This window comes from Mastigoproctus giganteus, chromosome 3, assembly GCF_048544385.1.
Source record: "Mastigoproctus giganteus isolate SK-2022 chromosome 3, ASM4854438v1, whole genome shotgun sequence".
NCBI classification, from domain to species: domain Eukaryota; kingdom Metazoa; phylum Arthropoda; class Arachnida; order Uropygi; family Thelyphonidae; genus Mastigoproctus; species Mastigoproctus giganteus.
In genome coordinates, this window is record NC_143577.1 from 75,704,663 (window position 1) to 75,720,356 (window position 15,694).

Here is a 15,694-nt window from a genome sequence, read left to right on the forward strand (position 1 = left end):
ACAGGCCATAAGGAAGATAGATAAGTGGTATACCCCACTCAACTTAAGCGAGGAAACCCTTCCCGCCCAGACGGTACAAGAAACGAAGTTAGAAAGATGAGTAAAGAAGACACTCCATGGTAGACACTACAATGACCTCCATCAAGATCACATCGATAACCTTGCTTCCAATGCATGGCTCACAAGCGGGACGCTCTTCCCCGAGACTGAAGGATTCATGCTGGCCATCCAAGACCAGGTAATCAATACCAGAAACTATAGAAAATACATCGCAAAGGAGATCGGTATGTCAGATGACACATGTCGACGATGCCACCTGGCCTCAGAAACGATCCAACACATCACCGCAGTGTGCAAGGTGATCACCCAGACTGAGTACAAGCATAGACACGACCAGGTAGCCAGGATAATACAACAGAAGTACCCGTCACGGAGTGGATTACCCCCAATCATGGAGAAGTAATATAAGAGCAACAACAACAATGATAATAATAATAATATCTGAGATATTGTCTGCGAGAGGCCCAAAGACCATTTTTTTTGTGTATATATAATACGTTTTATCTATTACGGGTGCAAATTGCCTTGTTTTCTGGTCGAATTGCCTGTTTTGCACGATGAAAAAATCCGTTTCTGGGGGGGGGGAAACATTGATATCTGACTTAGACAGACTAACTTAGCCATAGAGTGAACAAAAGTGTATTAAAGTTCCTCGCGTCATCTAAACCTCGGCTTTTCACACCGGGCGTTTGGAGGTCGATGTGAAACTACTGTGCTATCCGCACAGATAATTCGTTATATGGAAATTTTCTTCGTTATGTGGAAACTATTTTCAATGTAATGACTAAGGTGAAATTTAAAAAAAAAATCGCTATACGGAAGTTCGTTAAAGAGGGATCCGACTGTATGTAATTCGTGTATAATCGGTGTTGTAGGTACCGTTAAGCTGGCTGGGAAAGCTGAGTTTGAAAAAGAAATGGAATTTGTGTCGTGAGGTGGCGCATTCATATGTTTACAGTAAGCAACAGTTAGATAGTTGATACTTCTTTCCTGTGTTCTAAAGCAAGCGAAGTGGGTTTTGTTCCTTTGGTGAGTTATTATAATGGTGAGAAATTAGAAATATCAACTTAATAAGATTCGGTTTGTTAGCATGTACGTGATTTGCTGTGGGTAAAATTGTGCCTAATGAGAATATATGATTTCTGATCTTTACCACAAATTAAAAAGGTTTTATTTTTACAGTATATTGTTTTGTGATGTTATGGAAGTAACACCAATAAAAAAAATTCGAAAAAGTGAAATTGACTTTCATTATGTTTTTTTTTTCTCATTTCTGTGGCCGCTTTTCTTTTTTTTTTTTTTTTTCGAAAGGATTAAAAGTTTATTTTTAATGTAAGTTTAGAATTGTTTTGGCGGGACTGCCGCCATTGTTCATACATAAGTGGAGCAGAAGCTGCAGTAACGGAGAACTGTTGTTGCAACTTATGTGCCGTTTTGGAATCCCAAGTCATAATACTACAATATTGATATTCTATTTTTATTCTCGTAGTGTATGAATAACGTATTAACTTCTAATTAATTGAATGTACAACCGGCCTATTTAGTGAATCTGATAACTCGCGAGTATCGGATAAGGTCTAGCCGTTCCTTAGTTATGTCAGTTCCTTTGTATTTCAACTGTATTATTTATTCAAAAAAATAAATAGTGTTGGTAATGTAAAAAGAAAAATGACAGTGAAGCGATTGGAATTGATATAAAAACTTTTGCATACATTGTCTTCTGCCCCTTGGCTATCTACCTCCCGCCGTTTTTCTGAAATAAATATAGGTGGCAGAGATAAATAATATATACCGTATTTCCCTATGTATAAGACGCACCTTTTTTCGAAAAAATTGGGGTCTAAAACTGGGTGCGTCTTATACAGTGGTTGTAGATATTTTTTACTTGCATTTCACGCTTTTATTGCGCTTGTTGTCTTTGCGCTCATTGTTTCGCACTTGTTACCGGTATATTAGGTTACAGTTTGCCACGTTCTGCCCAGAAATGGCTCAGAAAAGATTTTCGTACAGTGCTGAATTCAAGTTAAAAGTGATCCAATTTGCATCAGGATGGGATGAAGATCTGGTTTGAAAAAGTTTGGAGCAGGAGACCAGGTGGGCCCTTACGCAAACCTTCCCTATTGGTGCTTGATCAGTTCAGGGCACACATAACAAAATATACAAAGAAGATTGCTGCAGAGCAAAAAACAAAACTTGCTGTCATACCTGGAAGCTTGACATCCCAGCTCCAAACACTTGATGTCAGCATTAACAAACCCTTCAAAGCTGTCATGAGAAACGAATGGAACCATTGGATGAAGTCTTCTGGGGACAATTTGACACCATCAGGAAGAGTGAAGAAACCAACTATAGGAGAAGTTTGTACCTGGGTGAAAAGATCCTGGGATAATATCAAGATTGAGATTGTTGTCAAGTCATTTAAGAAGTGTGGCATTTCAAATGCCATAGATGGAACTGAGGACGAGGCAATATATGAAGACAGTGATTCGTCATAAGACACAGATGAGGACAAGCTAATGGATGGGAGTTTTGACAGTGATGAGTTGTATGAATTTTATGATGAATAAAACTTGAGTTCAATAACTTTATGTAATACATTTTTTTTTTTTTTTTTTTTTTTTTCAAATTTTGGACCCCAAAATTAAGGTGCATCTTATACATGGGGAAATACGGTAGTTTTGTTAACGTTGATGTTGAATTGCAAAGAACTTATATTCTATTGATGAATGTCGAGTATCGGGAACCCACTGGATATTTAGTATTTCACTTGCATAACAGTTATGTAAGTGGGCTACATTCCCTGATTTTTATGAATTCCGGAAAAAATATCCCATTTCTCAAGGGCGGCTCGTTGGTAGGCACTGCAGAACTGCAGCATCTCCAGCTTTTTAAAATCTAAATATACACTCCACAGAATTATAAGACATTTTGTGAAGAACAATGCAAGCAATGAATACTTTTATTAACAGGTCCCGCATATAGTATACTTATCTTCTATTTTTCCAATATTATTATTATCGGCCATATGGTGCAGGGAAGCCTGAGGCTTATGCTGCACCAGCCAAAAAAAAACAATTCTGAATTATCCCAGAGAGAGAGAGAGAGAGGCCCCTGGGTGTGCCAAGGCCATACTCACCAGATGTGACCCCCCCTGGGGGCATAACACTAATCATTTCTATAATAAACAAATAAAAACACTAAATCATTTTCAGCTTTGAAGTTTAACATTAACTGGAACTGTGTGCTACACAGTTTCACATTTTGTCCCCCAGTGGTTAAGTCAATGCTTAGTTGGCAGTTTGTCAATATGCATTTTTTAGAGGTGATAAAACAAGTCTAAGGAACTGCCGAGTGAGCAGTGCCGATTTGAACAGTGCACCAAACCTAAATGAAAAAGTTAATCTATGTTTAACAAATAAAACCGAAGAATGGATTTTATTTTTAAATAAAATTTCGAGATTACCTAAGTCTGTTAATGGTAAGTGTCCAGTTAATGTTTTGTAGTATTTTTAACTTGCTTATATTATTATTACCATCTGTGTCTACATGTCTTATAACCAAGTCAATTTAATATAACTAAGAAGCAGCACTCCCATACATCAGAGTCATGAGCTGCCACTGCCATTTCCTTGTTATTATTATAATCATCATCATCATCATCGGGCATTTTCAATCCACTGCAGGATGAAGGCCTCTCCAGCAACTTTCCAGCTCCTTCCTTCTGTTTTGTGCAACGACCATCCATTTACTACCCACAAACTCGTGAATTTCATCTGTCCATCTCTGTTGTTGTCTTCCAGGATTTCTTCTAGCTCCTCTTGGGTACCATTCTGTTATTTTCTTAGTCCACCTGTCATCATATCTTCAATCTATGTGTCCTGCCCAAGACAATTTTAGTTCTTTAGTTTTGATAAGAGTGTCCTTTACTTGTTTTTGCTGCCTAATCCATGTATTTCTCTTCTTATCGAACAGTCTGATTTCCAATATAATTCGTTCCATTCTTCGCTGTGTCATTCTCAGTTTCTCTTCCATTCTTTTGGTGAGTGCCCAAGTTTCACTTCCATAAGTCATGGTGGGGAAGTATACATTGGTTCATTATTTTATGTTTCAGACAAATTGGGATATTGCTCCTCAGTATGTGACTATATCCCTTTCTGTGGCATACTTCATGATTACTTTTGTTTTAGCCATATTCATCTTTAGTCCAAAATCCTTACTAACTGCATAACTGATTGATTTTCCTTTTAATTCTTTGGGATCGTGGCTTATGACTACAATGTCATCTGAAAATCATAAATTGTTTAGATACTCTCCATTCACTGACTCCTTTCTGCGACCAGTCCAATCTTCTGAAAGCTTCCTCAAGGGCAGCAGTAAACAACTTTGGGGATGTTGTTTCTCCTTGTCGAACTCCTTTCTCAATTTTAAATTTACTACTGTCTTTGTGTAGTCTAATAAAGGAGGTAGCATTCTCATATATTTTCTTCAAAATCATAATATATGGGGTATCTATGCCATGTCTTTCCAGTGCCCGAAACATTGCCTTATGCTGTATGGAGTCAAATGCCTTTTCATAATCCACAAATGCCAGGCATAATGGTGTTTTATATTCATTTGCTTTCTCCATTAGCTGTGATATTATGTGAAGGTGATCCATAGTTGAGAATCCTGTCCTAAAGCCAGCTTGCTCTTTCGGTTGATTCTCATCAAGTATTCTTTCTAACCTGTTAGTAATGACCGTTGTGAACAACTTCTAGATGTGGGATAACAAGCTAATTGGTCTATAATTTCCAATTTCTGATTTATCTCCTTTCTTATGCGGCAAAACTATGATTCCATTATTCCACTCCATAGGTGTCACACCTTTTCTAATGCATTTTGTGAACAGTCTTGCCAGTTTTTGTCATGTTTCTTCCTCCCAATTTTAACAACTGTACAGTAACTTCATCTTCCCCCTGGGATTACTGATTCTTCATTTTCTTTAGCGCATGTTCCACCTTATCAGGTATGTTGTATGTGTTACTAATTTGCGATCCATCTTCCCCACTGCTGACATCATTCCCTTGCTCCTTGTATAACTCTTTATAGTAGTCTTCTGCTATTTGAATTATGCCTTCTCTGCTATTTATAAGTACCATCACTATTCTTCAGTTTCAGTATCATTTGTCTTTCCGTTTTACTGCTCATGGCTACTGATTTAAATCCTTTGTTTTCCCTTAATGCTTGTTCTACTTTTCTTGTTAAATCTTATGTCCTCTCTGAGTATCTTTTTAATGGCTTTGCATAACTCAGTATACTCAATTTTCTCCCTGTCAGTGTTTTTCTTGCTCTTCATTTTTCGTCTTCGGTTCATCATGACAAGTGTTTCTTGACACGTTTTTTTCTTCTTTGGATTTCTTTTTACCTATAGGTTTCTTGGGCTTTATCACTTTCAGAAAGTTGTAATATTCCTAGTCGATATCTTGGTCCTGAGCAGTCTGCAGAAGCTCAAACTTGTTCTTAAGTTCCAGTACATACTGTTTTTTCTCCTCTTCTGTTATCTCAAAGACCTTCATATTATTTACTCGAGTCAGTTTTTTCCTTTCTTTTCTTACATCGATATCAAGTGTGCATCTTACCATTCTGTGATCACTTCCAACATTTACCTTGTTCAGGACAGTAACATCATTCATGATATATCTTCTGTTAGTGAGGATGAAGTTGATTTCATTAGTAGTTGTTAATCCATTTGGGCTCTTCCATGTCCACTTTCTGTTCACCCTTTTCTTGAAAAAAGTGTTCATTACTGACATTCCTCGAGATTCTGCAAATTCCACAAGTCTCATTTCTTTCACTAATTCCAAAATTTACTATAGTTCTCCTTTCTGTGCTGTTTTGTCTCTTTCCAACCTTAGCATTCAAGTCCCCCATAATAATAGTGTACTGAGTGTTCTGTTCATCTAGAAGACTCAATTTCGGTGCACATTTCTTCAACCTCTTCTTCGTCATGGCTCTATGTTGGTACATAAATCATTATAACCTTCAGCTTATACCTCTTGGAAATCCTGAGTAGAATTCTTGCCACCCTTGGTGATGTACTTTTGAATTCCAAAATGTTGTTTTTTATCTCTATGGACCAGAAAGCCAACTCCACCTTCACTCCTTTCACTGTTTCCATTGGTGTAGTGTACAGCAGATTTCCACTTGATAAACTAGGTGCCTCCGTAGCCAGGTGGGCAGGAGCAGCAGTGCGTAGCACACTCTTCTTGATCAGACCGGGGTTCGAGCCCATGACCACCAAAGACGGAGGATGCAGAAAGGTCAGGAAATGACCATCGCATATCCCTGGAGCAATATGGCCTTAGCTGCTAATGCTCCTAAAAACCAAATAATAACAACAACAACTTGATAAATTTATAAGTGATTCATTTCTTCTTCTTGTTTCAGCCAAACCTATGATATTCCAATTGACATTTTCTAATTCCTTTGCGAGCTCTAATATCCTGTCTTCACCGATCAGCGATCTTATGTTGTAACAGGCCAAGTTCAGTTTCCGTGCATGGCAGCCTGGTCGTACTCAGGATTCCTAGCACCCTCTGCTTCTCTTGCTGCTGTAAGAGGAGGAGTGAAATCTGCTGGGGACTGAGGGCCATTTGTTTCGTCTTATTGTCATATGCTGGAGGGTTTGGTCTTTTCCTCTCCACACTGACCAGGTGTCTTGAAGAGAACCACTCTACATGTTCGTTGCCACCTAAGTGACTTTTATTTATATGAACCCCAAACACAAGAGGTATTAGAACCTATAGTACTTAGTACCGTGTTTGGGTTGGAGGTTGAGAAGATGAAAGAAGATATTTGTTGACATTGGACTTGAACTTCTGTAGATTGTAATTTTCAGGAAATACGTATGAAGGAAGGCTGTTCCAGAAAACAACAGTTGAATGAATAAATGAGGAAGATGAAAAGTTGGTTCTGTGGGTTTGAAGTTGGACAGTAAATGGATGTTGGCTGGTGGCGGCATGTGTTTGGACTGTTTTGAAAGAGAGAGCGGGAATTATAGAAGCCAATTCAGAAGAACAGTGCCCATGGAATTATCTGTAGAAGAGGCATGCAGCAGAAACAGTAAGTCTGTGAGAAAGCGAGTGGAGAGACTCTGTTAAAGATGAATCATTAATTAACCTAACTGCCCTCTTCTGAATGGAATCAAGAAGCCTGAGAGAGGTTTTGGGGGCACCACCCCATGTGTGGGAACAATATTCCATGGCAGGGCGGATTTGCGATTTATACAGAGTGAGCAGCTGTTTGGAAGAAAAGTAACGTCGAGAGCGAAAGAGAAAACCAAGTTTTTTAGATGCAGAGGAAGCAATATTTGTAATGTGCTTGTGCAAGAGAGATTAGAAGTCAGGGTAATCCCCAAAAGAGATATATCATTTTGCCTAGAAATCAGAGTGTCACTAAAGATAAGCATAGGAGCAGAAGAATCCTTTTTGCAAGATATAAGACAAGACTGAGTTTTAGAAGGGTTGAAATCAACTAAGTTGTCTTTGCCCCACTGGAGAATTACCTGAAGATCGGCATTTAAGGAATTGGTAGCAGATTTTCGAGAAGTTGAAGCTGATTGAGCAGGACAAGGTTTCTCAAAATGAAAAGTGGAATGCAATGTGCTATCATTGGCAAAACTATGGTTAGGATTTCCAGTCAATGGAAGAAAGTCCTTAATATACAAGAGGAAAAGAGTGGGGGAAAGAACTGAACCTTGGGGGACACCGGCATTAGTGGAGAAGTTAGAAGACAGGGAGCCATCTACCATCACCCTCAGTGAGTGATCAGAGAGAAAACTGGATAACCAATTACTAAAAACAGTTGGCAAGCCATAAGATGGAAGCTTGTTTAGAAGACCTTTATGCCAAACACGATCAAAAGCCTTTGAGATGTCAAGAGCAACTACTTGTGTTTCACCGAACCTTTCCATTGAATTAGTCCATAAATGGGTAACATAAGCCAGAATATCATCAGTGAATCGACACTGACGGAATCCATACTGGCGATCGTTGATCAGACGGAAGGTTTCTAGCTAGTTTGAGAGTTGGCGGTTAATTGATTTCTCCATCACTTTAGAAAGAGTAGAAGTAATTGCAATGGGATGATAACTGGATGAGAGGGATTTGTCACCCTTTTTAGGAACTGGCGGGATATGAGCAAATTTCCAAACAGAAGGAAAAACACCTTTGGAATAAGGAAGTGAAAAAAGGCGGCAAAGAATAGGAGTAAATTCAGGAGCACAGGTTTTGAGAACATGTGGAGAAATACCATCAGGACCTGGAGCTTTCTTAGCATCAAGATTCATTGAAATCCTTCTGACATCCTTTTGACGGAAGACCACAGGAGGCATTGAATGGAGCGTGTTGGGAATTGTGGGAGGTGTTTTACCAAGATCATTAATACATGAGCTGGAAGAAAAATGGGATGCTAGCAGGTCAGCTTTATCCTTGGCTTAAGTGACAACAGAACCATATGGTTTGGACAGACGTGGGAGCAGAGATGGGCAAAAGTTGCGGCCAATAGCTTTGGCAAGAGACCAGAATGCTCGGCTACCATTAGGGCAAGAAGCAAGTTTTCTACTCTTAGTCTGTTTGGACTGATTAATAACTGCTTTACAATTGTTGCGAGCTTTGGTGTAGGCAGAAAATGAAACTGAAGAATTAGAAAGGCTTACCATCGAGAAGGTGTGCTTGAGTGGATTTTAGGGAGGCAGGCCCACCGGACTTCTAAATCTTCTGAAATAGAAAGATATTGGATCCATCAGTGTTTTAGACTGAGTGTCTGATAACACAGAATGCCTGTTCCCCTCTAAGCCACTGACATATTTAAATTATAATAACATATTTAAACTAAAAATAAAATACTTTAAATGTTTCATTATAATTTGTATGATTTTTTGCAAATTTTAATCTGTGATTTTGTTATCATTAGACTGATTATTGTCAGTAGTGTGATATTTATGAACTAATTGTATCGGGTTAAAAAATAAATATTTCCTTTTGTTTCCTCATATTGCCTTATTACACTGAAAATGATGAATATTATATGATATAAATTTGAAAATGTGAACTATTCATAAATGAATTGGTTTATAATTATCTAATAACAGCAAGATATAAGAAGTCTGTAATCAAGTCACTGACAAAAGAGGTTAGCAGGGTGGCCGTATTTTGAAAATTGGTAAGTGGGACATCTTGAAACAATGTGTAGTACAGAATTTTTCCCTTCAAAAAGTAAAAGAAAAAAAATAAAATAAAAAATAATAGAAAAAACAAGTTTTTCAAAAATATACCTTAATTCTGATAAATTCCTATAAAATGTAAGGCGTGGCTTTACCGTTTATTAAAATGAGGCATTTTATGTTGCAGGGGTAAAGGCCACACCTTATATTTCATTGGAAATAAGGTATATTTTAGAAAAACTTGTTTTTTAAATTAATTTTTATTTTTTTATGAATAGAAATTTTCTTACATTTTTTATAAACAAAGTGATTGAAAATTTATGTGAAAAAATTTTCACCAACAAAAAATCTTTACACAATGCAAGGATAGATGATAAAATCTTGCATGCTTTATATGTATGTATTACGTGCATACAACCATGTAAAGCAGATAGCTGTGTGAGGCATATAATAGCTGCATGGCGGACCCTGCAATGGATTAGCTCAAATTTAATTGGAAACATTATTACGTCAGAAGAGATTGTTTACAAATTTACCCCCTTCTAACCAGATATGAAGTGGAGAAAAGGCCCAAAATCTGGGTCAGGTATAAATCCAGGTAGCTGATATATGACATGCACTATACACAGGTTGATAAATTGCATGCTCAAATTTTGATAGAATGCATTGTCACACGAATTAGGAATAAGTACAAAGTTTCAGCCTTCTTTCTCTATTAAAAGTGACTGAAAAAGTGATCGGCAAATTTGACGACAGTCAGTGACCTTAATATAAGGTACATAATTACGGTTAAAATACATTTTTTTATCAGTCAATCAGTGGGTAGTATTTATTTGTTATACGATTGTTAATATGTATTTGTCCTATATGAACTATAATATTATTTATAATAGTTATTTAAAAATAGCGAGGAAGACTACTTTTACTTTATATAATTTTCTTTAGGTTTTAAAATTTCTTCTCCTTCCAAAGATTTTAAAAAGTTTTTAGATTTTGAACAGGACATTTTAGTTTTCTTTCACCATAAGTTTGGCTTCTAAATTTCTAATAAAAGACAGTTTCTGTCTTTCCACCAAGCAGTTTTCATTAAGCTGAAAACTCTTTCTGATGAAGGATCTGAATGTGCAATGCTTAATACGGAGCTTACAATTAGACATTTGTCTCCAGGAATTTTTAGGAAAATTGCATCTATCAACACTCATTTTCTTTCTTCGTTACTCATTGATGAAAAAATGCCTTTGGACTTTTTCATTTTTCTTTTGTTATTTATAATGTTTAACACATCTGTTAGATTCCAGTAAGAATTAATTAAAATTACATAAAATCAATAAATTAAGTTTTTTTTCCTCTTATCGGGACAAATGATGGTATTATCAGGAAGCTGGACTTGAAGTTGTAAATCGGGACAATCCTGGCTATATTGGGACAGTTGGTAGCCACCCTGGAGGTTAGGCAAGTGAAGGCAGATTATGGGAAATCTTTGGCAAAGGATGCAAAGAAAAACAGCAGACTTCTTTACTAAATTCTAATAAATTTAATAAATTCTAGATTGAAGGGGATGAATTAGGTTGCCCACTTGATATTGATGATCCTGCTCAGATAGCTGACAAACTGAATGAGTATTTTGCATCTACTCAGAGGTGTATAATCAAAGGTTAAAGAGGTATCCCCTCGAACCTCATAGTTTGCATGATTTTGGTTTTTCGTGATGGTTGGTGCTCCCCCTCTTTCATCGGTTTCTCCTTTGTGATAACGGCCCTCACTCCAAAGAATGAATTATGATTTTTGCAACTGACCAGTCTTTCTTATTTATCTGAATCTGAAGAATGATTTACGGATAGCGATTTTCCTGTGGTTCCTCATCATTTTCAACATCTTTACATAATCAGAATTTTGGTTTGAAAAGTTTTCATTACTGCAGTGTTCTGTGCTTTGCAGCGAAAAACAATGGACATAAGAAAATATGTTCCGTATGATTACAGATGAGTGTCTTGCCCACAATATACATCCTATTCCCACAGGAATTCACATTGATTTTTGCACAGTCCGTCATTAACGCCATTAAAAGTGTTTTAGGTGATCCTGTTTCCGTTTGTTGATGCTTTTACCATTTATGCCAGAATACCCACCGGAAAATCCAGTCTTTGGGTTGAAAGTTATGTACAGAGAAGACTCAGAGTTTAGCTTGTCTTGCTTTCTTGCCCACTTCTGATGTTTCTCGTGGAATGGATTTTTTAAGAATTATGCCTGCTACTACTGTTGAACTCAGATTATTTCAATAGCACATATATTAGTGGCGGTTTCAGACGAGAAGACGATATTACTTCCCACAAGTTTGTAAAATTTCGTATAATTTCTGCTCTTTTTTCCTGCAATGCTTTGGAATGTACATGATTCTACTCTTGCCGAGGAAGAAATAACTGACAACCAATGTGAAGGTTGGAATCATCATTTTTCCAAACTAATGTCTTGTTCTCACACGTCCCTTAGGGCCCTTATGCAGAAGTTGCGACCAGAGGTAGCAGCAGATGAAACTAAGGTGGCTCAGCGTAATTCAGGTTGTTTGATTTTAAAGAAGTGAGCCATGTATTACGTAATGCATCATAAACTAAAAATGTTATGCCAGGAATATGACTGCCTTTTACCAAACTTTTTAAAAGCAGTAGTACACTGTGTACGTTGCATGGGAATTCTGATGCTTTCATATATTTAAATCTCTTTTTGTCCATATGTAGTTTTCTTCTTTTTTTTTTTTTTCCTTCTTATTTGAATAAATATATAATTACAATTGTCTTTGTTGTTATTAGATATCTGTATAAATCAATTCATTTACAAATTGTTCACCTTTCGAATTTATACTATATATAATATTCATAATTTTTAAAATTATATGAAACATTTTTGTTAATGTCATCACTGTAATAAAAGAATATGGAGAAACAAGGAAATATTTATTTTTTAATGCTTAAATGATAACAATATACAGTCAGTTCACAAACTCCACATTACTGACAATAAACACAGTTTAATGATATCAAAATCACATTAAAATTTGCAAGAATCATACAAATTATAACAAAACGTGCAAGTATTATAATAATCTTAATATATTTAAATAATCTTAAGTATTATAATAATAAGAAAATGGGATATTTTTTTCAGGAGATATTTTTTCCTGCTATCGATTTTTATATAGCTGCTTGAGGGGAAATATTGTCCCCCCATGAAATATTCGTTTCAACAGCGAGATATGGGAGTGTGTTATTGCCCCTTTTTCTTTTGTATAAATGTCAGAAACTAATTCACTTCAGTAAAACCTCTCTAACCAACTGTCTCCTCAATGAGATCACCTTTTCAAAAGAATTTCATTCATTTATTTTGATTTATCCATTTTGATTATAGACATGATAGCAGAACAAAGCAAAATGAAGATTTAAATTTAGAAATGAAAGTTAAAGTTATAGAAGGTGCAGCAAAGATTTATTGCAAAGACAGAAAAGTATAGTTATGGTAAAATGCAAATAAAAAAAAAAAACATGAAAAAAATAATGTTATTTTCATGTTATTTTATAACATTGTTTTGAAGACTGTGAGGTTGAAAGTGCATCTGTGAATGGAATTGTGGAACAGTGGATTTCACATTTGCTGTATTGAATAAAACAATATGCACCCAAAGACATCTTTAATGTAGATGAAACTGGCCTCTTTTGTTGTGCTTTACCAAGTAAATCGTTAGTGTTTAAGGCTTCTAATTCTTTGGGTTATGAAAAAGAAGGTAAATCAGCATTTACTGGAGCAATTTGGGTGACTAATCATGAAACTAAGAGACCTGCTGTTTGTGTCGTTGACGTGTGACACCAACATTGATTGACAGAAACAAGCCACATCCCACACGATAGATCTTTCTAGAGGATGTCACGTGATATAATATGTAGGAGCTGAAATGAAGAAAAAGAAACGACATTTTTTTTTTTTAACAACTAACAAAAAATTTATATCATACAACCACTGAAATTTATATCATATACAACCACTTCTCACCCATACAGAAATTTTGTTTTGTTTTTTTTTCTTCTGGGATCCATGCAAAAAAAAATCAGATAGTCAAAAAAACAACTTAAACTCACCTCACGAGTCCTCGCATGGCAGCCGGTACACTCCATCAAACATCCACACTGAAAACACTTGTATTCCGAAGCTATCAAACCCACACTTGTGCAGCCGTACATTACTATGCGATTTCGTAAGCATTAACAAAAAATGAATTGCTCAGCTCATGCACACCAACAGAAATTACTTTTTTTTTTTTTTTTTTTTTTCCTGGGGGCTGCTGTCCCCACACCCCTGTTGTGGCAACCTTTAATTCTTCCTGAAATGTCCAAAGTGCTGCATATGTTTTGTTCCTAGTTTGGCAGAAATGTTCCTAAAATTTGAATTTCTCATCCCAGACAAAGCCAAGGTCTGTGTGGGATAAGACTTTTTACTAACTTGCCATTGATGAACCTCTGTATATTGTTTTTATAAAGGTTTTTTCATGAAAGTCTGCATTATTTTATAATGGTTCACAGTTGCAGCCCTGCCATTTCAAGATCTCACTCATAAAACAAATAGTCTGTGGTGTGAGGAAGTACTATTTCTATCATATGCATTATATAAAAGGGGGAGAGGTTTCACTGTATATTAGCATTACTGGATGTATATAAAGCAAGCTTATAAAGCATCATCATTATATTGTTGGGATATCAGAGACATGGTGTCACACAGACATAAGAAGTGCAGAACTGGAATTTTGGGAGTACAATGTAGACAGGAAGGGAGGAGGAGTTATGCTATTACTTAAGGAACACATAAAATCTAAGAAAGTGCATCCAACAGATGTGGGGGTGACAATACAATGTTGTGTATGTTTGGTGTGACATAAGCACTGGGAAAGGAAAAATGAGAGTAGGTGTGTGTGTTATAGGCCTAATGAATTTGATGAGCAACTATGCAGAGAAATAGTGGGCCAGTAAAATTAGTGTCTTATAATGGGGGATTTTAATTTCCTGGATATTGAGTGGAATTTGTGGGTTGGCCATTCACATACTACCAAGGCTTTTGTGGATTTATTGGATGATTGTTTTCTACAGCAGCAGCAGCATGTTCGGGAGGCAACTAGAGGGAGTAATACTCTTGATCTGATTATCAGTAGTGATTCTTCATGCTTCAAGAATCTGCAGATAAAGGAACCACTAGGTGGCCGTGATCACAGTGTGCTGAAGTGCGATTTATTCAGAGGTAACTACCATCAAGGGTAAAGGGAAGGGTTTTTGCTTTCGTAAAGGTGACTACGGTGGTCTGAGACTGTATTTAAATTCTATACAGTGGAACCAGCTGATGATGTTACCAACAGCAAATTCAAAATGGAAAGCATTCAAAGAATTAATCTTGAAAGCTACTTGGCTTTTCATACCAACAAAGAAATATTGTTCAAGATTTAGTCCTAAATGGATGTCAGATGAACTAATTAGACATGTGATAGAGAAGAAAAATGCATGGGATACATATAAATTAACATGTGACACAGACGCCCATGATAGATATAAGCTGGTCTGTTACAAAGGAGGTTAGGCAGGTGAAGGCAGATTACGAGAAATCTTTGGCAAAGAATGCAAAGAAAAACAGCAAAGAGTTCTTTACTTATTTAAACTCTAGAAGGAAGGGGATGAATCAGATTGGTCCACTTGATATCGATAGTTCAGCTGTTGATGATCTTGCTCAGGTAGTTACCAAACTAAATTAATATTTTGCATCGACATTCACACATGAGGAGTTATTCAGGGAAGGGAATGCCAGAGGTGTATTCAACTCTGGCAGTAAGCTAGATAATCTTGTAATAACTGAGAGTAAAGTGAAGGAGAAATTGTTGAAGATAAACACAAGAAAGGCACCTGGGGTGGATGGACTCTATCCAGTTATATTAAAGGAGGCGGCAAAGGAAGTAAGCAAGACTGCACATCTCCAGTCCATGGGTACCACACCCGTGGACTGGAGATGTGCAAATGTGACCCCAATCCACAAAGGAGGATCAAAGGGAGAAACAGGTAATTATATACCTGTTAGTTTAACTTCTGTTCCAGGGAAATTAATGGAGGCACTGGTTAAAGAAGCATTGCAAGATCATCTAGACATGACTTCAGTTATAGCTTGAACACAGCATGGATTTGTTAATGTCATGTCTGACAAATTTGATTGGATACTATGATGTAGTCACAAAGGAACTGGATGCAAAGAATAACTTTGATATCATATATTTGGATCTTAGAAAGGCTTTTGATACTGTTGCACATGGAAGACTGCTGCACAAGTTGGAACAGTGTGGCATTGGAGGTAAACTGCTGCTATGGATAAAGGGATGGTTGAGTGGGAGAAGACAGAGAGTGGTAATCAGTG

At 36.6% G+C, this 15,694-nt stretch overlaps 1 protein-coding gene across 2 annotated transcripts in view; it reads left to right on the forward strand.

Annotated features, from left to right (window-relative positions):
* The first annotated feature begins 991 nt into the window (after nt 1-991).
* The window catches only part of LOC150088090 (uncharacterized), a 30,373-nt gene continuing 15,670 nt past the window's right edge, over nt 992-15,694 (forward strand). Inside the window, exon 1 of one of the 2 annotated variants that reach the window (XM_090369328.1) lies at nt 992-1,089. The gene's annotated coding sequence lies outside the window, so the exon portion shown is untranslated. Of the gene's footprint in view, nt 1,106-15,694 lie in introns of both variants that reach the window. The other variant, XM_090369329.1, reaches the window with a different exon arrangement.